The 25,442-nt window shown below is 34.9% G+C and overlaps 1 protein-coding gene across 5 annotated transcripts in view; it reads right to left on the bottom strand.

The window, feature by feature from the left end:
• The window catches only part of Mef2 (myocyte enhancer factor 2), a 67,409-nt gene that overhangs the window by 40,820 nt on the left and 1,147 nt on the right, over positions 1–25,442 (bottom strand). The window lies entirely within an intron of this gene.

Genomic DNA, 25,442 nt, shown 5'->3' with positions numbered 1-25,442 from the left:
AAATTAAAAGAACATAAATCAGATGTGTACTAATGACACATAAAAAACTATTAGTTAAAGTGGTTTATTAATAATGCTTGTCTAAAAATATGCACAACAACAGTTAGCATTTTATTCAGAGAAAGAATGTGTTTCATAGCCTCCTTTGGTCTAAAAATAGCTTTTTCTCATAACACTTTAGATGCGGTCGGAAGCATACTCACCGCATCTAGACAAAATTTAGATACACCTTTCACCGGTTTCGATGGATCATAGACATTATAATTGAGTTTAATGCAGTAGAAATATTATACACGATAACATTTTTAGGCTGCGTTGCACCATCTTACTTTAACTTTGACAAACGTCAAAAATCTGTCAAACTTGGATGATCAAACGAACTTACCAAGTGAAGTTCGATCTAAATTATCCTGTTTTCGCCGAAGAGATTTATTTTACCATGTAGTACCCCTGTACGACAACCCAATCCGCACACAATATTCAGCGTAGTAGTATTAAAAAACAAAAGAGCGGGCAACCCCACCCCTACCACGCTGTGGGCTCGGTGTCCGAGCGGTCTCATTATATTTAGAGAAGAGATGACATTGACGTTTACCTCCAGGGAAGAAGATATAGAAATCTTCGGGTTGGGAGGGACCTTAAATCTCTTCGGCGAAAACAGGATAATTTAGATCGAACTTCACTTGGTAAGTTCGTTTGATCATTCAAAAAAAAATGGCTACTGGTTAACATCGCGCGTTAACTTGGAGCTAAAAATGGGTCAAAGTTACGCGTCGTGTCACAACGCTTATAATAAAAATGTACGAGCACTTGCACAAAATAGTTGTTACAACCAACCTTTTGTTGGGTCTAATTCTCGTCACTACACTGCACAACTTAAAATAATTACGTTTTTTGTCGGTAAAAACGTCCTGGTGACGTCACTTAAGCATTTTTCTTATACTGCGTGCGGTCGTTGCGCGTGCGCACAAAGGAATGAGACCGCTCGGACACCGAGCCCACAGCGTGGTAGGGGTGGGGTTGCCCGCTCTTTTGTTTTTTAATACTACTACGCTGAATATTGTGTGCGGATTGGGTTGTCGTACAGGGGTACTACATGGTAAAATAAATCTCGGAGGCGAAAGCAGGATAATCCATATCATATTGTGAACGTTTCATGCTTGTGTACGTACACTACATCTAAAAATCAATATTACGTACTATTCGTAGTATGTTTCGCAACATCTGTCATTCGTAAACCACATGTTTGCAAAATAATAGAGACGATGACATGACAAGTCTAAGTAGATTTTTAAGAGAGCTATTTACCTTGTATTCACTATCGAATGATAGTAAGTCTTTTCTATTCATAACAAGGTAGGTATTTGACCGTAATAGCACCTGGTGTTAAGTAAGATGCAGTGTAGGATGAATGGTACATAATCTGCTCCGTAAATGCCTATTCACTCTCGCTATGAAAATACCCGGATTATAGTGTTCAGGAAAGATAGCAGCAGGCAGTGAATTCCAGGCCCTAGCTGTTCGCATTATGAAAGAGCTATCGAAAGCTTAAAGTTTCATTTTGCAAAAAGTCCAGAGTGAGACTACTGCACACATTTATTGAATGAAGAAAGCTGCAGTTAAGCTATTCATGACGAATTTAACGTTACATTAATTATTCTAAAAATAGCGATAGTAGTCTTTAAAAAATATGAGATTTGCAAAATGTATGCGTAGACAGTTAAATAACATACAGTTATTGTTATATCTCTAACTGTGTATGCGAGAGCCTTAATCATATTATAAATCTTGATAAAAAATAAATTATGGCTTGAAGATTATAATGACTATTTATATTTTTGTTATGGATATGTTACTTTTTGAATATTTTTTAAATCAAATTTATAACTAAAATCTTCATCTCCTTTCGACTGGTTCATCCATTGTCTAAGTAGCTCAGATGGAAGAGCATTCACCCGGCAAGCGAAAGGTCGTGGGTTCGACTCCCGCTTTAGGCAGTTCGATTTTTTTGAAGTAATTTATAATTTAGTTTGAGAAACGACTCTACATGCTAAGAAATTTTTATAACTACCTATTACAGAAGATTTAAGAAAAAACAAACGAAAATTCAAAATCCGAAACATATAGGTACACTACAACAGAACCTTGACACGACTTGATTCACATGAATACACTATGTTTTCTTTCCGCGTCATCTATTACAACTAATGTACTAACATACAAGATAAAGTTGTATACACACATGAACTAACCTACGACATAAAGTTGAGTTTGCCTACTATTTTGTTGCTAATTCGATACTAAATTACTTGGTACCAAATAATATTTTTTTCTTTCTTTCTTTCTCTCTAAAATTCATTCACTTTTTCACATTGATTGAAAAAAAATGGCAACTAAACAAGATCTAATATTGAATTAAGGTTAATTTTACACATTAAAATTCAATTAACTGTAGATATAATTTATTCACTACGGAGAATCTTAACTAACTGAATACAGTGTGCCTACCATGAGTTTACGTTAGGTGAGCTCGCTAGCGAATACGTCAAAAAATTCTATGAAGATTTTATTTCTTGAAAGTAGCCACTAGGGGCGCTGCACAATATGTCATACATTTAAATGTCATTTTTTTACGCAGTCGCTAGCGAGCAGTCCTAACGTAAACTCATGGTAGGCACATAGGACTACTAATAGGTATACTTAACCGTATTTTAAACAGTAGCCAATTTCCTAAAGTTTCCGTTATGTGGACGTGAATCATACAAATTAAAAATACATGAACGATAATTACGCTAGCAATTACAATATTCGTATTCGTAAACATGCATTGTAAAATATTCGGAGTTATTTTCAGCCGCTTATAGTAACACCGAAAATATCTTTTCGTTTATTGATTGACAGATACCTACGCAACACTAGTGTGACTTTGTGATACGTAATGACACGTTAAAGTGTGAATGCGGCCTAATGGCCGAAACTTAAACGCTACACGTCACAACGCTATCGGTAGCTACGTTATCAGTGAGCGTAGCGTAGACGATCTGTTTTTAGAAATATTAATTCTGTAATAACCACCGCACTATATTTAGTGCGGCCTAGGCTAAAAATACTGCGTTCGAGCAATGACGTGTTTGATAAATAATAGTAATGTTACGAGTGTCGTTGACATGCGCGAACTGCCGATCGGGGTTATCATATTGTTTACTAGAAAGGTATGCGAGAAAGCGCTTACTTTTGCATTTTTTTGCGGTTTGTTAAGACAAGAATGTTTTTGGGAACGGTAGATAATATAATTAGTATTATTTGTAAGCTATTACTCAAGGATTGTACAAACGAGAACGCGGAGAGCCGACCCCAAACGACTCTAGTAATGGACTAAGCAAAGAAGAAAAAGAACTCGAGGATGCTATCTATCTAAAACGGGGCATCTAATGTCATTTTAGGCACTAATTTTGTACAACAATTTGTAATGTACAAGCAAAACACACTACATAAAAATTCAAAAGCCGAGGCCATTGTCTTCAGGTCAATTTTTCCGAAAAACAAAAGACAAGATGGTTCAAAATACCTACTTAAGTACTTTTCAAAATATTGTGGTAGGTTCATTAAACATCAAAGGTGTTTTTCAACAATTTCGGTCGTCATCTTAAATAAGTTATTAATTTTAAATAAATAATTCAATAGTATATTAACTTTAGAAGTACATTAAAAGACAGCGTAAAAATAAATTCAAAGTAAATGTAAAATAACCTTATAAATAAAATTTATTGTGATTCGGTTTCATTCATAAGCCTTTTCTGCATATTATGAGATCACTTTTGCGTAATTTATTCAACTTGATGTATTCAGGATCATTCTTGAAATGTAAAATCGTTGAAAACTTACATCAGTTGTTTAAAAACGTAGGTGTTCATATGGAACAAGGTGGGGATGTGTTACAATACAATAATGTTTTGAATCAACTGCCTTAACAATACAAACTGACAAATCAAGGTGTATTTCAAAATCACATTATAGATTTACATAATACAACGTATAGAAGAATGATAAAGCGAATCATCAACAAAGTCCGTGAAGAAGAACATTTTAAACGCTACACAGCTGTTCGGAGCTGTCAAATCAGTTATTACTAAGCGAATTTTAACGGTTTTTTTTTAATTTTGCGTATATTTGCGACTACTTATATATTCGCATAGCTCGAGTGGCCTTGCTATAGAACAAATGTGGTTTTACTTTAAGAGTACCTAGTTGCGATATTTCATTCGAAAACAGTTTTCATAATAAAATATGACTGAGAAACCAGAATTTCTTTTTCTTAACTAAGTGTAAAGTTTGAGGCTGTTTTGTTATTTTATCTAAACTAAATAAACTTTCGTTTTCTCTTTAATGTAAGTTCCAAACTCCGACTACTTTAGAAACAATAGCCATGTTTCTTTTTCATATCTGGGGTTTCTTTAGAAATGCATCAAGAGAGTTTCCACTTTTCACAGGGCACTTACCCCGCCGACGTCATAGCTTCGACCTCAGTTCCCTTAAGGGCCAAAGTTCAGGGGAATAAGCTAACTTTAATGCGAGTTGCAGATCAAGAGCTAAGATAAGGTAGTTTTGCTTCGCAAGCATAGCTGACGCACTTTCCCATAGTGTTAATATAGTTAACATTCTTTACAGTTCGCACACAACTATGGAAAACTGACCCGGACTGACTTGATGCGAGCAGCACAGGACCGGTCGTAATGGAAATCCTTGGGGGAGACCTTTGTCCAGCAGTGGACGTCATTTGGCTGAAACGAACGAACGATGGAAAACTGCTTCTACTATGCGATTTAAACTAAAGTAACTTAGGTTAGCTATTGGTCTGCAACGTGTATTGCTTATAGGTAATTATTAATTTTTGCTTGTCAAATTAGAAATTACATACTTCATTAGCTTTACGCAGAACGCGCAAATTTCACGCTTCATTCCCGTCAATTTATTTGACTGAAAAACTTCGTGCAGATTTAACAACCATACTATTATGTATTATGACAAAACCTGAAATCTATTAAATAAAACATTATTCACAAACTGGTTACGTAACCTAACCTCTACTTCTTGTCAGATGTTTAGGTTTTTGTTGTGAATTTGAACAATTACCTACTTTGCCATGTAGTAAACCTCTTAACACTTGACGCAGGTTACTTTTGATTGTATTCTGTTTTATTTGCCGGAAAATACAAGGAATATTAACGTAACTGAAAACAAGTACAACACAATAAGGATGGAAAAAAATTCTAGTGGCGTGGCGTGACATACTTTTTATAAACTCGAAAATAAGTGTTGCTTTCATCATCATCATCATTTCAGCCACAGGACGTCCACTGCTGAACATACGCCTCCCCCAATGACTTCCACATCGCACGGTTGGTAGCGCCTATTATTTACCAGAAAAGCCATTATTTATATTAGTTTCACTACACACTTCTTATTTAATCCAAATACCTAGTTGTGTGCGTCATGTAACAAGAAGTTATTTACTCAATTAGATACATAAGTATTAAATATTGTCCATGTGTGTGTCAACCGCTTTTTAATGTTTGAGGTAGGCCCATTATTCAAATGGTTATTTACATTTTAGGTATGTATCCAAGTACAATACAGATATCGCTTAGATGTATCGTCAGAGATAAAGCTAAGTGGTAAACATGATAAATCAAATATTTCCGTAAAATCTGAACGAAGACGTCACAGATTTGTGATAAAGATATCTTTTTTCTTATTAGTTCTATCAAAAACTTAATATTTTTATAAATATTCAAAAGAAAATCGTACTTTATCCGTAATGTAAGTTGTAACAATTAATGTCATACATAGTATTAGTATGCCAAGGGCTCAATGTGCCTTCCGAAACACACAATTTTATTTCTTTCTGACAAGGACGTTGATACCAAGCTTGTAATTTTCTTATTGAATCGTTACACGCGTTTCTTTTGAAAATAAGTAAGTCCACATGGGAAAGGAAACCAGAACCTCTAGACTAGCAGTATAAAGTCAAATGCCATTTTCACCATCAATCCCTAATCCCTAATTTAAGTGACTCCTTTGAAATCAAAATTCCTTTTATGTGTACTATAGGGGTCACATAGGGGTGAAAACCGGCATAAGTCTAACCACTGGACTACGAATTCGGCTATGCCTGGTATAAACTTGAAGAATCGAAGGTTGCCATTCGTACAAAATCAATTCACTGCCAGCATTTTGTGAAAAATCGTACATTAGCAAATCAAAACAAGCTGCTAGCGGCAGTCAACTCGTCATCGCATCACGATTATAATCGATTTGAATTCACGTTGTGATACATTAGCAAACTAATCGAGTTACGTAACCGGCATTCGGTCTGAGCCGCCTGAGTAGGCAAGGTCGGCCTGTCGACATTGACCGTGAAGGTGCTAGTAGCTAAAAAATGTTATGTTTCCGTAAACTGAAGCGCGACTGCGAAGGTTTATGCCTCGAGACATCGAGCTATCGATAACTGACCAACCCACAAACTTTGGTGAAAATACTATGAATGTCATTAGAAAAATACTGCCAAAACGAACGAGCGCCTACTTTTATGTATAGCACCCCTAGGAGTTTGGCTGGCTTGTAAAGATATGATGATAAATAAGTAAATAAGATTACGATAAAGATATGCTAAAACAGAGATATAACTATGTCAGTACTCCCAAGGTTATATAAAGTACAGTCAGCGTCAAATATTTTCATGACACCAAAGTTAACCAAAAAGTTCACAACACAACCTTACTCGTATTTCTATTGTAGCAAAGACTTTTTGCAAACTTTTTGACTACTTTGGCTATCCGAACTATTTGAACTACTGTACCTAATTCCATAATACTTAAGACATAAGACAGTGTTAAATGTCCCCCACAACACTAAACATATTAGACAGCTGTTTCGTTAGTTAGTCTTACATATTTGTTTTGTCCTTTTCTAAATAGCAGAATGGAAATGAATTATCGAAAGGTCACTGATTGACTGACTCACTCATCACGAAATCTCAGAAACTACAAGTACTAGGTGTCTCAAATTACGGATTACTACTACTACTAAGAACGGATTTTACGAAACTCCACCCCTAAGCGGGTAAAACGGGATCCACATGTACAAAGTCGCCGGCGGCCGCTAGTTGGTTTATAAAACAATCATATCAACACCAGACGGTTGCTGCTGATAAAGACTGAGCATTTGAGCTTGACAAGACATCAGATAAAATTATCACAAGTTTTATGAGTAAACAATATTTTGCGAAGGCTATAAATTATGAAAGTCTACTTTTTGTTTGTAATTGATATTACCTATTACAGTTTCAGTATCTGTTAAAATAATTGCCTTAGTTTAAAATGTAATAAAATTATTACGTCAGAATGATACTAAATAAATTGAAGTATTAACAATGCCCAAAAAATTAATTGTCTCCTTGTTTCGAAGATCACTAAGGAATTAAATTCCCATCGTCAGTAATCTTTTTTGATGTAATTGATACGACTTTGACTGAAATAAGACGACACTTTTAAAGGAAATTCCTTTCCTTTAACACTTTTAAAAATTAAATGGCGTTCGTATTTTAAAAATTAAGCTCCAGTCTGCTCTTAGCCGGGGAATTTCCGGTAGCATTATTAGCTAAGAAAGTTTCCACTGTGTGGGAAGATCACAAATCACTACTGGGTATATTGAAGAGCTAGAGAATAATTCTGTAAGTGTAAACAGCACATCTCTACTTTAGATTTTCATACGTCAAAGTAAACTTCGCCAAAAATTGGTATGGTTTTAGACTAGATAAAACTAACTCATTTTGTCGGTCTAGGCATCTGTTTGAAACCACCTGTACCGCTACCTAAATTACCTAATGGCCGTTACAATAGTTTGGCAACGTTAATGGAACTTGTAGCTTTTGTAACAGGAGCTATTTTGCTACGAAAATGTAAAGGCTGATGTGAAGTTCTGTATGCCTAGGGGTCATTGTAATGTAAGCTGTATCTTCTGAAATATATTGACATATTTTGTATAGCATCATGCTCACAATTGATGATTAATCAATCAGGAGGACGATTGACCCCATGTCAGCAGAAAGTGGACATGAGTTCATGATTCGTACTCTGAAACGGCTCTCAAAACTCGATCTCAACTTGAGAAGAGATTCCAGCTTACAGATGGTTGAAATTAATTTGTAGTTCGTTCGTTCGTTCGTTTCAGCCAAATGACGTCCACTGCTGGACAAAGGCCTCCCCCAAGGTTTTCCACAATGAACGGTCCTGCGCTGCCCGCATCCAGGCTCTTCCCGCGACCTTTACCAGATCGTCGGTCCACCTATTATAGTATATAATTTGTAGACGAATCACAAATATTACAAAAAAATACCCGAAGACGAATAGTTTCAGAATTATTTATGTAGAAAATGAAGTAGAGACTTTTACAAATTATAACTGAGAGACAGATCGCGTCGGCTATCGCTGTCTTCCAAACAAGAATATTAAGTATATCTTTGAATCTAATAAATATGAATCGCTGTATAATACTAAAATGTTCATGTTTATGACGGGGTTTCGGTCTTTACATATACACGAGCCACGTGACACGAGACGACTTGTAAAGTGAACTGTTCAGACTAAAATACTTCTAGAGATGTCAGACACACACCCATTATACATAGATCATCTATTTATATATGACCAATTGACCAGTCAGCGTCATTCGTCAAATAGTTCGTGACACCCAAAGTGGCCAAAAAAATGACAACAAAACCTTATTCTAATTATAACAAAGACGTGTTGCGAACTTTTTGGCTACTTTGGGTGTTACAAACTGTTTGACGCTGACTGTACCAATTTGGGAAACATAAACATAGTTTCTTTCACTGATCAGTGATCAGTGTTGTCGAGCAAATTAAGTAGGCAAAACATTTCTTCGTAATTGAGCTCAGGAGTTTCAGCCTAAGGCCCAGAACAGACGGTGAAACGCAACTGCAACGAAACGGCAACTGCTAGTTACTTTTAAGTTGCATCTAAGTTTCTGCCATAGCGTCCTTTGAGAGACCACACATGACGCGACCAGTTTGAAACTTTCAGTTTCAGTTTCATCCATCAGAATCATCAGAAAGTGCAGTTTCGTTGCAGTTGCGTTTCACCGTCTGTTCTAGGCCTTACAAGTAAATGTACTCGTAGTTGTATCATTGACGTCATAATTATTGGCACGACGTCATTGTTGTTAATGTTTTGGCTGTAGTGAAATAAAGCGTTTGATCTACCACGGTCGTCACATTCTATGCTACGACTTGTTTTGTCATACCTACGAGTACATGTTACGTAGGACGTTTCGAGAGTATACCTAAACAGATTGACTCAACAATAATGTATTTTCCATAACTTTAAGGATAATAATTAGTTTTTGATAAACAATATATTGTGCATTAAAACACAGGAAAGTTGGGTATAGAAATATTACTTTACCATCAATTAGGTAATGTTTAACCTGCACGCACTGATAATGGAATTTGTTATCACTTGTTCAATATTACCTAACACTTAACAACATTCCAAAGATTTTATAAAATCTTAACGACTTTGTTCATATTTAATTGAATCATCTAAAAATAGTGTTGCTAAAAATAATATTTTAAATTGAAGATATAAATAGCCGACCCAGAAGCACAGTAGTGTGTAATTGTTCACACGACGGCTAAGTACTTTTAATTAATAAAAACTGTTAATCTTTGCAGCCGGCGCAGGCGCCGCTCGTGTTACTCATAACAAGAAATGCTTGTACAATTTGTTAGTGAATTCATTGTGCGAAGTTATGTTCATAAGCTTGATAGCCATCTTACACTAAGCTGACAGTTTTGCGCAAAATATTCGCGATTGGAAGAAAACTCTTCGATGACTTTGACTAATCTATTTTGTCACTCATGTTTTTGAAACACAGTAGGTACCTACGTGCAAAATGTTTAGTTAAAATAAAACCCGTGACATAATGAAATGGAATGTAGTAATTAAACTTTTGGTAGAGTATTTTACATTTTACTTTTTGGTAGAGTTTCCGTTACCAGCTTTTTAAGTAGCCTTTTTTTGTAAATTAATATAAGGTATGTAGAAGTTGTAAGTCTATTTCATTCACCTGGTGAATAAAAACGTTTTAGCTACTGTGGACTGTTCTCGTAATATCTGGCATAACTACAACAGTATTGTTATAAGTGTGTAAATAATTTTGAATCTAGATTTAAAACCAAAATCTTCCACGGTTTGGCTACTAACCTGCTGTGACCTTCTAAACGGCAGCCAACCAGCAAAATCCCATTTAATTATACAATATCATACATTAATTTGTATGAGTTTTGTTATTTCATTGTAAGGTAAGTCCTTGTTTCGCATAATAAGTAGTTCTCAATAGCAGTTGTATGTAGCAAGTTTATTTTTGTCATTTTCAAATTTTTTTTTTTACCATTTATGGTCTCTATTTTGGTCTTTCTGTATTATTATTTTTTTCAATAAAAATAGGTCGATTAAAACTTCAATTAAATATTTTTGCTCTATTTTCATAACATAAATAAAATAACTAACTAACAACAAACGAAATAAACGTTTTATTTATTTTACATCCCAACTAATATTATAAATGCGAAAGTAACTCTGTCTGTCTGTCTGTCTGTCTGTCTGTCTGTCTGTCTGTCTGTCTGTCTGTCTGTTACGCTTTCCCGCTTAAACCTCGCAACCGATTTTGATGAAATTTGGCATAGAGATAGTTTGAGTCCCGGGAAAGAACATAGGATAGTTTTTATCCCGGTTTTTGAAACAGGGACGCGCGCGATAAAGTTTTTCTGTGACAGACAAAATTTCACGCGGGCGAAGCCGCGGGCGGAAAGCTAGTCGAATATAAATTCAACACGGCACTTTAACAAATACGTGGTTAAGTCAAACGGTTCTTTGCTTCCTGTATTTTGAGGAAAATCATTTATTTAACGTCAAACGATGTCGGCTCGGCACATGGTTTTGTTTCCATTTTAATTGTATTCTTAAAAGCAACAAAACTAAGTAGTTGTATAAAAAGACAAGTATATGACAAAGCAAAAAAAAAAACTATTTATTCTTAAGAAAAGTTAAAGTCCCACAGCAGACCAAATATCTTTTTTTTTCTTTGCCAGTAAAATTATTATTTATAACAAAGGCTTTCATTATTTCCTCCTGTAATTTCTGCTTCGTTTTCAGTCCTTTAATAACACTTAGGACGACCTGTTGAACGTTTGCAAACTGGAAAATTATAATAACAAGTTCAAATACAATTTTTGTTTAATTTTTTACCACAAAGTGTTATCAACTGTGAAATTTTAGGTTGACTTAATGCATTCTTAGAATTTATATAATCTTCCAAGTACTTGTTGCTGTTTTCTGCATATTATTACCTTGAAAGAAGGAAACCAAATTAACATATCATGTTGATTTATAACAACCACACAGTCTTTCTAGAATGTTCCTGGACTTTAAATTCAATATTATTCAGCTTTGAATCAATGTGATCTTCAAGTCGACCGCACGAATAATTTTACAGTCATCGAAATATTATTATTATTAACCATTAGTTTCACAAAAAGTGTTTACACGGAGTAAAAATAGCTACATTTGAAAACTGAATTACTTTTCATTAGTCTTAAGTTCATTGCCCTCCAATCACAAAGAAAGACCAAACCAGAAATATTTTGATTCGACTACAATGCTAATTGCAATTTGATGTTCGCAGAATGGTGGCTTTCTGGGGGCGTAGTGTGAGTTTACGTCAAACGTCGTTACTAGTGAGCGCGTAAAAAAATGACAGTGAGGACGTTTAATGTAAACTCACACTAAGCTTTCTGCTTTTTGTCTGGACGATGCGAACGCGTTTGCATCGGACGAAGTCACAGTCAAGGTTGGGTCTGAGGAAGTAGACAATGCGCGTGAGTCGATTTCGCAACGGCAACCCGGCTGAAGTAGGAAGTACCCGATCAACTGACTCTAAACTCCTACTGCAAACTTTATTTAACCATTTACAACCTTAACACAAAGAACTAAGGTCTCCAAAATAAGCTGCGCATGCAACCGGCTACATGCGCGTGAGCATATGAAAGGTAATCGGGTGCGCCTGCGATTCTCGCAAAGGCGTGGCGCGTCAACAAGTGTATTGTGTGTTAATAAGGCAACAACTAAATAATTACTTTCGACTATCTCTGTTATTTAATGCTACTGTTTTGCCAATGGCGTTAGACTATCTAATTCTAAACGGTTACATAAAGACGCTGTGTTACATTGAAAGTTAGTCGTCTCTACACATTAATATGATCTCCTGTCTTTCATTTATCTGGTCTGCCAGCAATTGATACATAGAAAAATATAACTGAGAATGCTTAGGCTGAGTTACACTAACTTACTTTAACGTTTGTCAAAGTTAGCCTTAGTTTACTTAACTGTAAAATTTTGTCAGGTAAACACAACAAGCATGAAATAAAATGCTGGTGTGATTCAAACGCTTTAGTTTTTCTAAAGTAAATAGATATAAAAACTTACTAAGACACAATACATGACATTTATGATGACATAATTATGCCAAGTTCATTTTTTTGCATCCAACAAGAATTACCTACATAATAAAAAATAAACAATGTCAATGAAAATTATGTGCAAAAAGAATAGCTATATTAGCTAGATGAAAAACTTGAAAAAAAAATATATCTTCTAAAATATGCTAAGAATACTGTTCTTAAGTCATTTTAATTAGTTTTTATTCATAAAAAATACCTTAAAATTTCCGGAAATCAAAAGGAGCACGTTGTATTAATGTAGTCTTTTTTCCTTGCGTAAGCTCTACAACTTCCGTTTTGAACCACGTCCGTCTGAGGCATCGTAAATCATAAAAAATACGCGTGCAATTAAAATTGTTACGTTTACGATCTGTAACTGAGTAATAAAATAAATTTTAAGAAGTTTTACTTGGAGTTTCGTACCTGTAATTCAGAGGTAGTAGTGCTCTATCACTAAAGTAAGTTATCTAATAAGAAGCAGTGGCGGGGCAAGACCTAAATTTGATGTGGGCAAGACAGATTTCGCGAGGCCTTGTTCTGTGGCGACCTGAAGACGGATTTTATGAAATAATAAAAAAAAACGAGTCAATGGTCTATTCATTGACAGTTTCTGATTTCTTGATTCAGTGATTATTTTTAAAGGAATTTTGCGCCAAAGAATAATGTTTGTCACTAAAAACCGTGTTGTTGCTTAATTTTGTGTCTGATAATCTGATAATGGCTGAATTTGTTTGAAAAAAAAAAAATATCTACATTGTTTAGCTATCAATAATTTATATTTAATAGTCAATATTTCAAAATTTTTGATGCGCGAGGCCTCTTGTTCCGCGAGGCCGTAGGCGGTGGCCCACGTCGCCTACGCCTTACGCCGCCACTGATAAGAAGGTATATTTTGACCTACCCCCATATTTATATCATACCTGTACAAACACTTTGTGCTTTGTAAGGCACATTTACGCCCGTATTCATAAACGATGCTTGCTTAAGTGAAACAGAAAATCGAACGCGTTGAATAGAGCTCTGTGGTTGGTTCGTGTGTCACCCTGTGCGTCCACGCGCACTGTGAGACCTCATAGTAATTATTTGTGAATACGTTAAAGTAGCTAATCAAGCTTATATTAGTTGCTAAGCCTAGTCAGAAGTGTAGTCTCATAAAACTGACTCTACCAGTTTAACCAATTAGATGCCAGAACCGTCTGATAAAAAATACGAGGAAAAATTCTAAATATTTTTAATTATAAAGCCGTAGGTTTGGCTCTACAAATACATACAACTATATGTAATATATATTCTTTATGTAAGTCAGTCGACAGATTAATTACTGAAAAATCGTAAATTATTTAATTTTTCCAAAAGTAGGTAGTTTTTCTTTTTCGCGGAACTCTGTTTTAATTTTATTATATTCCTCTTGAATTACTTATTGCAATTTAACTTTTTAGTTTTATTTCGTAATTGGAGATAGAAAGTAAATGCGTGTTGCATGTGAATAAAATAATGTTGCGTTAAAGAAACACAAAACGTATGCGTTAATAGCTCACTTAGAACTTAATTAACAGCAAGCCGTTCTAATATTTAAAAATTAATAATAAGTGATTTTAGACTCTTTTGATTCGCATCAAGAGTTCAAGGCTTTGCTGAATACCACTTGGCCCACCACATACTTACTATAATTTAAAAAACATATTTTTTTTAAAAGATACAGGTTTGGTTACGTCAACAATAAACGTTCTGTCGATTAGAATATTGGTCTCGTTTTACGTTAAATGTATTTTTTTCTAAAATTGGTATTAGTTTTTATAGAAACCAGATATTTTAGCAAATTCAACAACATTAGTAAGTAAGGTAGGTTCTGTACGTACAGTACAGTAGAGTGCCGTGAGGAGAGGAGAGAGGAGGAGTTTAGGCCAAATCCTTCATTTGGCTTTGGTAAATTGGGTATTTGACACCATTCCCCAATAACTCTAAAGCACAACTTTTTTAAAAAGACACTTCTTTCTGGTCTTAAAAATTTGATTAATTTTTAATTACCTGTAAATTAAGATTGTTGGTTGCATTGTAATTCATAAAAGTAGTTTCATTGAGTTGACAAAATTGTGACGTCACATGCTAGTATTGCCATACAAAATCTATGAGAGAGTCTCGTTTTGACAGTTTTAAAAAGTACGTCAATTGATTGGTGGTGTCAAATACCCTATTGAGAGAGGGTCGTGCTCCTGCAATGGAGACTAAATGACCTGATGATGATTATGATGATGGTTTCTTATTGACCCTCTTGATATTGTGTGGGCTCTTCATAGAGCTGAAGTTCTTTGTTACACTTTATATGACATCTGACAATCTTAATTGAAGATTCTGTGAAGCATGACATCAAGTTGATTCAAGCCTGAAACTTTTCACACTTGAAACTGGAACGGTTTAATACTGATCTTTTTCACAAAAGATACCAATATTGATGTACCGTCCGCACTAGGAAACAACCAGTTTTCCTATATCGAAACACAATCACTTGTTTACACTATGATATAACAAAACACATACTCAAATTAAAATACAGTTGTAAATTAAAGTATAAATATTTAATCAGTTTGGATCAGCCCGTACCGTCAACTTCTGCGTCAATACCACTTAGTTGATCAAAGTGAAGAATTACAAATTAAATAGACTGTTATTCTACGATAACTTCATTTAAAGACAATAAGCTGCGACATTCATAAACTGTACTTAGTAAGACCTGAAATTACCTCCTGAAAATTGTATGCTTGTTTTGGTGACTGCCTATTAAGCGCAAATCGAATGCAGTATTTGTATTTTTTTTGTATTGTATTGGACAAATGACTTATTGTCTCCATTTGCAAATAAAGATTGAATTTTAATAATTAAAGATGGCATTAATTACTTTAAAATAAATCATAGCTTTTACAGGAGTACCTACTCGTATGTACATAATAAATAGGTACTTCAGAAGGTATAAAAAACTGTGTAATGAGGTTTTTTTTTAGCAATTCAATTAAATTCTTTTATTCTGTTTGAGGTATTCTGAGAAGACACTTTTTTATGCAAAAAAAAAAGTAGACATATTTTTACATGAGCATTTGTAAATAAATAAAAAGCGAAAACATCCAGAAAAAACCGCCGAAAACGAAATGAGGTGGATATCCGATAATCGCGCGGTACTGATAACGATTGGCCTCGCTGATAAGAGATAACGTTACGTAACGCAATATTTGCCACATGACACTGGACTTGAATGTGAAATGTTAAAAGAAAAGTATTTTGTATGCTTTACTTCGATAAACGAACTAATTGTTATTTTTCGACTAAATAAAACAAAATAAGTAAATAAAAATACCTCTAAAATTAATTTACTTTTCAGCTCGGGATTCCAATGATTAATACAACTAGAACAAAAAAAGAAATTTGTAATAAAATACCTGAATACTTGCCTAAATATTTGATAGACTCAATTAAAGTTGTACTTATGTAAAAAAAGAAAAAATACCTTTAATCGTATCAAAAAACAAATTCTCCTAATAAAATAGATTCTCAGATAAGTCAGGGTTTTTATTATCCTTCATTAACTATTTTTCTTGCATACAGAGTAAACAAACCCTTCACCTTAATGCTAAGTAATCAATCTATAGGTACTTTTTACACTCACCACTAATTGGTATCAGGGTAATTTACTTACGAGTAAATGCATAAAATAGTTTTGTAATTTCCTATAAACACAACCCTCCGTGGGAGAACGCAAAGGTTTTCAATTTCAAAACTAGTTTCTAATAGTTTTCAACTGGAAGCAGTTTAAGTGGAAAATGATATGGGATTCTACACGTGATGGCTTATTTACCTTCGGCTTATTTACCTTTGGAAATGGAGTTAATTTGCCGTAGTTACTTCTAGGAATTATTCATTAGTTTAAAATTGTATTTTTGTTTAAAAGTCATTATTCTCTTTATTATAATTAATTTAGTTTGTAAAGATGACATTCAAAGGCTTGAGATTTGGCCTTAAAAGTTTCAATTTTCATTTACGTTCCAAACTTTCTCATTCAGAAACTGTTCGCGCTCCGCAAACAAATTATCCCAAAATAAAACATGAATCGCTACCAAATAAATATTTGGTAAATGCTAGAACCCACTCTACAATAATAATTGTAACCAAAATGCTCTTACTGGTCGCGTCCGAGCGAGCCTTCCCATTAAAGTGCTGGGAACACTCCTCAATATTGTTTGTCGGTCCGACTGTGGTTTAGGCATCACATTAACCATTTAGAGTCACGAAACACGTAATCATGCGCTGCGCGGTCGAAGCTTAGTATACAAACGCAATTGAAAAACGGTATCGCTAAAAACAATTGCAAAAACGGTATCGGTATCGAAAAAATAACGGTGCATTTTATTTTGATGCAATCTGGAGGTTAGCGGTTTGAATATTTTGCACTAATTAACAAGCTCAAAGCCCAAAGGTCAGATTTTTGGGTGATGTCATAATACTTATGCAGCGTTATTATGTTCATGTTACTGATTGTGATTTATCATCACCTGTTCGGTTAACAAAAATATCAGTTTTTTAAATTATTTATTACAAGTTAAAACAATACTGCCTTGAAACTAGAGATTACTTGGAACTGTTAGAAGAAGATCTTTATTAATATTTCATGTGCAGTAAAAACCGGCCTGAAAATACGGATACGTAGAATTACGGAAGGAAACGTACCGCTCCCTATCGGACATGAACCGCTTGACATTGAAACCGCATGAACACAGCTGTACAGCCGAAATTGCGGGTGTTACTAGGGCTCCCATCGATCCCTAGAACGGGGTCGGGCCACCCCCTGACCTTGGGGCGAGGGCCCCCGATGGCCCCCGAAAACGCCCGACTCGTTTCATTCATCTCGACCCCCGCCCACAAGGATTTTGATTTCACGGAAACCAGACACGAGTTTTAATTATGTGAGATTTGTCTCATTATTGCGACTAAGGTGCAATTTAATTATCGTTTTCAGAACGTGGGTGTTTTTTATGAAAACGCGAAAACGATTCGGGGAAATTGATGTACGAAGCTGATTTTCATCGTATATTTTTTATAATTTCCCATCTCTATAGTAGGGCTTCCCTTTATTAGACGGATCTTTTCCATCGTTCTTCTTTTTTCAATCTGCCTACGTACTTTCAAGACGTCGAGTTTATGCAATAAGTCTTCATTATAAATAACCACTCGCGCTATTGAAAATAATCATACTTCCGTACGAGAAATGAGCATTGTGATAGAGTTGTTGTTTTGTATCATTAATAGAAGATACGCATTTCATAACAAGGTAATGAATACAATGCAGGGTCACCTTATCATTAGTTGCAAATATTTGCTCGCGACCTTAGGTATTTTCTGCATCCCGAAGCGATGGGGTAAATAAACAATGTATTATCGACTTCTCTCTCAGATGTATAGGTGTTTCTTTTACGCTTCAACAAGTTAATGCTTCATGTAAACCATATTTCAATGTTCCGTTATAATAAAATATGTTTTATGGTTATTAAAGAGGCATTCAATGAAATCCAAAGAAAAGGTTGTTCATGACGCAAACCTGTCACAGTTTCATGGACACCTGTATACAAGAACAATAAAGTGTATAATTTTGCTATTCCATAAAGTAATCTTATTAAATTATTTACCTTATTTTAGATAAGTTAGTTCGCAACGTAAGTAATTGATACGTACATCAATGTCATTAAAATAATTCGTTAAAGTAATCATTGCATTTAATTTTGCATGATAAGATTGTATTAACTGAAAGTGAAGGAAAATTTTAAAAAGCAGTTTCCTTATTACGTTTGTTTATCTTAAATACTATGTAAATTTTTCAGTCAGCAACATGATTGTTTGCTATAAATTTTTTGTTTAATTGCATCATAGTGCGAATTGCAGTTCTCGCGCGCGTGTAAGCGTGATCTACTGTTTGCCTGTGTAGGTATTTGCTCAAACAGTATCTTTGTGGCCCGTATTCATTAGTGAACTTGGGTGTTATCGTGTGTCGCGGCTAATGGCGGCATATCAAATATTGACTGTTTCACTATCGCATTACGTCATCCGCGGAACGCTGTCAATGGCAAAGAAACAAGCACAGGTCTCGTGCAATCAAAATATGCGTGTCTGGGCCCAGTGTTTTGGAATTTGCACTTTTATTACTCTGACTGACAAAATTAGGACATTTATGGCACAAAAAGATATTACTAACATGCCTCTAGCTAGACACTAAAAATATTTGTCTATTATGTTAGTTAAGATCGTACACACCTATTTTTCTCTAACTCAAACAATTGTTATTAAGGCTCTATTTTGCCTCTAATTTAAGCAAGTGGCGTAGCAATTTGTATAACTAAACAATGGAGTGAAGAATTTGGTAAAACGCTATAATTTCTGTTAAAGCATAAACGCTCTTTGTTTAGCAGATTTCATACACCAACTTTAGTAGAGAAAAAACTGGTTTACATAGTTCATGTTTAAACAGATGCATTATATTGATGACATTATTTTTTCTACAGAAAATGAATGCATAATTTACATTTGTTTTACAAGATTGCATACCCGAGTAGCAGAAAGCTATCCAAGGGCGATGATAGCAAGTGATAAGGGAGGTCAAGTAGAAATGGGCCAGAGTCATGAAAAGTACATTCTTATTTTTATTAAGTGCTGTGTTTTAATAAGAGAACATTCACAAGAATTTTGAATTTCTTTTTGTCGATTTATCGGAAACTGGAACGGAAACGCAACTAAGACAAGTTTNGTGCAAAAACTGTTTGTATACCTATTTATATTTTTATCTTTCAATTAGATAATGATATTTTTAAGACATAATAAGAAGTAAGACGTCAAAGAAAAAAACAAATGACTGTATGAAAAATAATCAGTAGAGATAATATTATTACTGTCATCTATTGATGTTTTTATACTTAACTAAGTATTCAAACGATTTCCTAATTGGAAATTGAACTCGTTAATTGGCCAAACATCTTATTGCTCGTCGGTTTGTGAATGTCCACTCACTCACTCATATCGTGAAATAATCATGTTGTGATAAGGTCGTTGCGAGGCCATTCGAAAGTCCTTTTTAAAGTTGATTAAATATCGATCAGTTAATTCAGAGATGATTGTTGGAGTGACCGATCTGTTTAGTGTTAGAGACGGACTTAATCAACTTTTTCCTGCGCATATTTTGAATCTGCAAAAAGATCGCAAAGATTTTCGGAGCAGATGAAATCAAATATCTTTTTTTTCTATGTCCCGATAGAGTTTGAAGGTATTTTCAGAAGCTAATTATGTGTCTAAAGTGTTTTCACCACAACAGTTCAGGCGACAACTGAGTCATAACTACCGACCGTCAAATCTGCAATCCAATACTGACAGCGTTGGGCTAATGTCACCTTAATTATAATAATATTCTCATAAACAGTTCCAAAATTTTCCATGCTCCTTTGCACGGACCAAAGCATGGTATCCAAGTAAACTCGCTAAGGTTAATCGCTGCGATAACCTCGCCCGCCGGTTTGGGCAGTTGCGCCGTGCGTTTTTACATACGTTTCCTATATGGCCAATCTAGAACGCGGTCTAATGTAGGTACGGCACATCATACTATATTTTTTGTTGCAAAATGGCACCTAATACAACAGTATAAGATCCCGAAGTTAACGCTTGAAGAGCTGTGAGAGTCTACACACTTGTTTGTGATTGTGGCCGAGTATTTTGTAATGTATTTATGTTTTTTTTTTGTTTTGTTGTTGTTAATGTAGAAGCGGTGAGATATGAACATTCATGTCTGAGGATCTTATAGAACAAGGACAAGGATAGCCAAATTTTCGGCCAAAAAGAACACTGAAGGCCACTGAAGACTACATCTTAATAGATGATAATAATGTAGGTGTACTTCCCGGTGTGAGGTCTTTTGATGTATTTTCGTATAATACTATAGTAGTTAATAACTTTATTTGTCATGTATTAAGAGAAAATACTGACTCGGTATCTCTACAAAACGATAAAGCAAGCTCACCGCTAGTATAATAAATTCCCAGAGGTATTGATTGAGTGACTCTGATGACCGGAAAATTTTAAAAAGAAAAAACATTGTTGTTCCAAATTTGAAAAAAAAAAAGTATAAAGAAAAAAAGAGAAAAGACAAAAGAAAGTAGGAAAAAGAACCTAACATGAGCCTATTGAACAAACTTGTACTATGTCGGGAGGGTGAGGTGGGGGGCGAAGGTTATCAGTCCTGATAAGAGCCCATCCATCACTAGCGAGCAGTGGGACTTCGCCGAGGAAGATTTTTGTTTCCACAGTGATCTATCACGACCCGGTGTCAATATTCACTTAGGTTTTGACAATCTGCATGCTGGCAAAGGAAAATAACTTTTTTGAAGCAACCTCCGAACCTCCTAGTCTAAAACAATGAACGCATTTTAGCGAATTTTTTAAATTTCATAAATTGAGAGTTGATAACCTAAAGGCAGTAATTTAATCATCCTAGTTAATGTATCAATCCTCCAAAGAGTCACTTCGTTGTACTACACTCGACATCAAATAAATCGCACCTCCCGCGACAAGCATTTTCAAACGAATGCTTCCCCACTTCCCACCAATATTGGCACCATTTGAAAGCCTAGTTCTAACCTTCATTTCATTAAAGGAAAGGTTTTTATCCCAAAAATGTGTCTTTAGAAGGATCCAGAGTCACTTCTTCAAAAAATAGGTAGTTACGCTAGAGCCAACTTTTATGGCTATAAAATTGTTAAGTTGGGATTAATCGCTATTCATCTGTTAAAGAGGACACGTGAGATCATTATTTGGTTTTATAACCATAAAAATTGGACTAATTGATCCCATAGGTGGGCCCAAAGTGAGGTATTTTTTCAAGTCACATTTATGGTATAATGTTAATCATTTATTAAGAAATTAAATGTGTTTTTCATTAAGTATATTTATTGGGCTTTCAAATAACACCAATATTGTTGGGGCACCATGATTGTGTCAGAAGAAAATCGTTAAAGTTCGCGTCGCGGAAGGTGCGGTTTATTTGATGTTGAGTATATAATAATACACATCGTTACTGAAAAAAAATATGAGTACCAATTTTATGAAACGTAACCTACATTCTTAAAGAAGAGTTACCTAAAATGTTCCAAAATTTTGCCGACAAACCGCACAATTCAAGAGGAAAATCCCAAACTACCAAACTAGTACCTTAACATCCCTTAATCCAGGATTTTGATGGCGCTATTACGAACATTACAGGCTCTAGGGGCGTGTACACTTTCAGCATCTTCTCGGGTTCAACCTAATTGAAATATGAACTTTGTACTGAATTCCGTTGAAAAAACTTCTTGCTGAAAGAATGTTTTGAAGTAATCTTTTGTCAAGGATAATTTAATTTTGCATTTACAACAATTCTAAATTTTAATTCAATTTACAATAATTGTATTTTTATAACAGTAAAATTGATCATTTAATAAATTCGAAGAGGTAGAAGCTCTCGTCGTGGAACGCTCTCTTTACAAATAATATTTGTCAGGAATTCATATGCGATTCGTAAGATTGGAATTCCGTTCGAATTCCATGTTGCGGATTTGCAAGTCTGCAAGTTGCACGCTTCGGACACATTTCTCCAGAGATGCGTTAAATATGCAGCAATATAGTACATAGTGTTCGGAAGACGGCACTTACACTAGACACATCGGTATATTCTGAAGTTATAATAGATAAAATTTTATTGCTATCAAAAGTGTTAACTGTGACACAAATAAAAATGGTTGTAATATAAACAAGAGAACGAGAACTAATATTTTCTAACTAAGGCACGACTTCCAATTTATTGATATCAATAACTGGATTTCAATTGAATTGAAATTAAATGATTGTTAACTTGATTATCCTAAAAACTATACATCACTTTGAAAAAGTGTCAATAAAAATACAACTAAATACATTGTACAGTACGTGAACTGTGAAGTCGGCGAGATTGTTCAAATTACGTAACAACTCGTGACTCTTATTACTAGCGTCTCGACTACAAAACGTCGTAAATTTATAGAATTTGCCAGGCGAATTTGATCTTTGTCATCCTTGACATAAGGTCTGAAATTTACCTCCATCACCTCATAATCGCTTCCTTACAGTAGTGAATACAAACACGCTTGTCCTAACACATTGGTGGTTGGTCACATATTATTGCTAGTAATGTTTGTTTCATTGATATAAGCGATAAACATTGTTATCACTCTGGATATCAAAGAATTAATTTTATAAGAACTCTCTATCTATTGCTCTATTTGCTTATTAGTTTGTCTTATCGATGTTTTATAAAATACCCATAAGTTGACAACTAGATAAAAGTATCGAAGTAAGTTAGGTCAAGAATGGTCCAATTTGCATATCAACCACAAAAACACTACTTTGTTAAATTTTAATGTATTCATCAATTTCAAACCTGAAATGCATCGCAAAAGAGTTATAAAGCAAAACAACAAAGAAAACGGGCATCAACTGCGTCAAATCTTCGATCCACATAACGAATGTTGACTTAGCAGCAGAGGTCGGCAGTAAACCTTACAATATTAATGAAGAACACAGTCGCGCACGCATATCTCGGAGCCGCGCACACACACATCAACAAAAAATATCCATACGAGTGCAAAAACCGCGCAGATGGCTCACACGCATCGGCCGCGGGCAAAAAGCGACCGGCTTTGGCTCATCTTCATCTTAGTCTGTGGCATTGCGCATCATCACTTGTTGACTGTTTATTAAATTGAATTCAACGTTTTCTTTTCGCAATTCTTATACAAAAAACTTGTCCAACTTTTTGAGGTCCTTTACTTTTAGTTCCAGTTCTAGTGGGCTTGCGATGTCAGTTTTTATACTTTCGTTTTCCTTTTGAATTATTAACGACCATTTCGGTTATTCAGCTTCTTAGAGTAATATTCAAAGCACGGTTAATTTGTTTTAAGGTATTCATTGTTCCAGCGTTTTCCATTTCAAATTCAGGCGCGTAATTTTCACGTAAAAATTCCGAGCTCGCTTTAATTTTGAATAATTTCTCCATACCACTCTATTCGCCCAGAACTCGTGTAATTAAACCTTTATTATCCCTAACCCGCACCATCGCAATGGTAACTTGTTTTTAATTACGTTTTAAGTACATTTGCACTTATATCATTCCCGAGACGATGTTCAACGCGCTGGTTATCTTTTAATGTGAAGTCATTACATAAATACTGTCGAACGTCTACAGCCATAATGCTGCGAGCATTACCATGTTGGAATTGTTAATAAATTTAAGCTTCCCAAACATGGTTTGGTGAAAATCTTCCACTGCTAAAGTCTATACTGAGAAGAAAGCGAATCTAGACAAACATTCAAATCCTCCCGAGCTTTAATTTTGCTATATAAGTTCATAATTTTTATCAAACTTCTTCAATATATTCAGTTTTGCACCGTAAATGGAACTTGTTTTGTAAATTTGCACAATACGAAGGTCGATTTTGCGAAGCATTAACAACGATGACTTCCGACCCGAATGTAACAGAATTTTAAAAAATATTACGTGTTTAATTCTTCAACGTTGTTTCCATTATCCAAATGTCTTGTTAAACAAACATAATTACAACAATCGAGATTCATTTATTTTTAATTTGTAACAACTATTTTAATTATACTATTAATAGAATAGTTAGACCAGCTTATAATTATCCAACAACATCGTTAATAAACTCATCAGCGTTTGTTTGTATTTTGATATCTGTTGCAATATTATGTTTAAATCCAGCTGTAAAATAAAATAGTAATAAAGATATAGTTATGGTAAAATAAGAAAAGGAGCCTTTTAATGTTGAATCATGTTTCATATTGAGAGGCTTAAGTGAGGTGGAATGGAGCAAATTACAATAAAGCTGTGGTGCATTTTCCAATCACAGACGGAGAGTTGTAGGGCAGGTCATGGCTGAATGCGTAAGCATAAACGGATGTGCAAACGATAACATTATCATCATAAGAGCCTGTTATAACAGCGAGAGCAGTTTAAGAGAAATTTAATTAAGGTTTCATTATAATTATCTTGTTCATATCTCTTGTATTTAAACAAGAATGTAGCTAGACTGGTAAAATTTTCCATCGTAACGTTAACGTTTTGGTACAATTTGCATGTTATTATGAAAATTCATTCATCATACAAATTGGCATTGCAATGATTTGCGTAAATATTAACGGATTGCAAAACTAAAGTTCAGTGTCATGTTTGTCTGCAATGTAGCTTCGTCTGGCTACCACTCCGAGTACCAGGCTAGCAGCGAATCGCGGCGGTGTCACGTTACGCGGTGGCTGTTGACACCAGCGCCTGATTAATATTTATGATACGACTGAGCATCTCGCATGGCCGGTTCGCTCAGTTCGCTGCGAATTATCTTCGTCCCACTCGCACGCACAATAAACATGAGCATGAGAAAGAGCGAGCGAGCGAATACATATGGCGACCGCTCTTTCAACATTCAACTGTGCGTAAGTGCGAATGAGAATCCCAAATTTTATTATTTTTTTAATTTTGTTTTTGCGCTCGTACACTAGTTTTTGTGGAAACATGCAACCTTGAGTTTGGAGGCAACGGTTATAAAGGTTTTGCTAGCAGAACATTAGAAACATTGAAACGAGTCCAAAAGAAATAATGTGCGATCAGTGATATAATGATCAGTCCACTTGCAACTTTGGTTCTTGAACTCGTTTGTAATAAATTGCATATCGGTGTCAGCCCCACTGACCGTTCCGATTGCAAGCAAGAACTGAGTATGTGGAACGAGGCGTGGGACCAACGCTTCGAACCTGA

This window comes from Ostrinia furnacalis, unplaced genomic scaffold, assembly GCF_004193835.3.
Source record: "Ostrinia furnacalis isolate ACB-3 unplaced genomic scaffold, ASM419383v2 OfSCF7336, whole genome shotgun sequence".
In the NCBI taxonomy this organism is placed as follows: Eukaryota; Metazoa; Arthropoda; class Insecta; order Lepidoptera; family Crambidae; genus Ostrinia; species Ostrinia furnacalis.
This window is presented reverse-complemented; position numbering and strand designations above follow the sequence as displayed.